Here is a 549-nt window from a genome sequence, read left to right on the forward strand (position 1 = left end):
GATCCCAGGGCTGACCACCAACCTCTTGCAGAAGCATCTTATGTTAACTTGCCCACCATTGCTCTGTGCAACACAGATTCTCCTCTGTGCTACGTGGACACTGCCATCCCGTGTAACAACAAGGGAGCTCATTCAGTGGGTCTGATGTGGTGGATGCTGGCTCGGGAAGTTCTGCGCATGTGTGGCACCATCTCTCGGGAGCACCCGTGGGAAGTCAGGCCTGACCTCTATTTCTACAGAGATCCAGAAGATATTGAACAGGAAAAGCAGGCCACTGCTGAAAAGGCTGTGACCAAGGAAGAATTTCAGGATGAACAGACTGCGCCTGCTCCTCAATTCACTGCTGCTCAGCTGGAGGTCGCAGACTGGTCTGAAGGCATGCAGGTGCCCTCTGTGCCCATTCAGCAGTTCCCTACTGAGGACTGGAGCGCTCAGCCTGCAACTGAAGACTGCGGCAGCCCCCACTGCTCAGGCCACTGAGTGGGTAGGAACAACCACTGAGTGGTCTTCAGCTGTTCTTTCAGTCTCTTAGAAAATGGTAATAAGGTT

The 549-nt window shown here is 53.4% G+C and overlaps 1 pseudogene; it reads left to right on the forward strand.

The window, feature by feature from the left end:
* The first annotated feature begins 6 nt into the window (after positions 1 to 6).
* Positions 7 to 532, forward strand: LOC102837284 (annotated as a pseudogene).
* Positions 533 to 549: the final 17 nt, after the last annotated feature.

Source organism: Chrysochloris asiatica, unplaced genomic scaffold (assembly GCF_000296735.1).
Source record: "Chrysochloris asiatica unplaced genomic scaffold, ChrAsi1.0 scaffold00018, whole genome shotgun sequence".
NCBI classification, from domain to species: Eukaryota; Metazoa; Chordata; class Mammalia; order Afrosoricida; family Chrysochloridae; genus Chrysochloris; species Chrysochloris asiatica.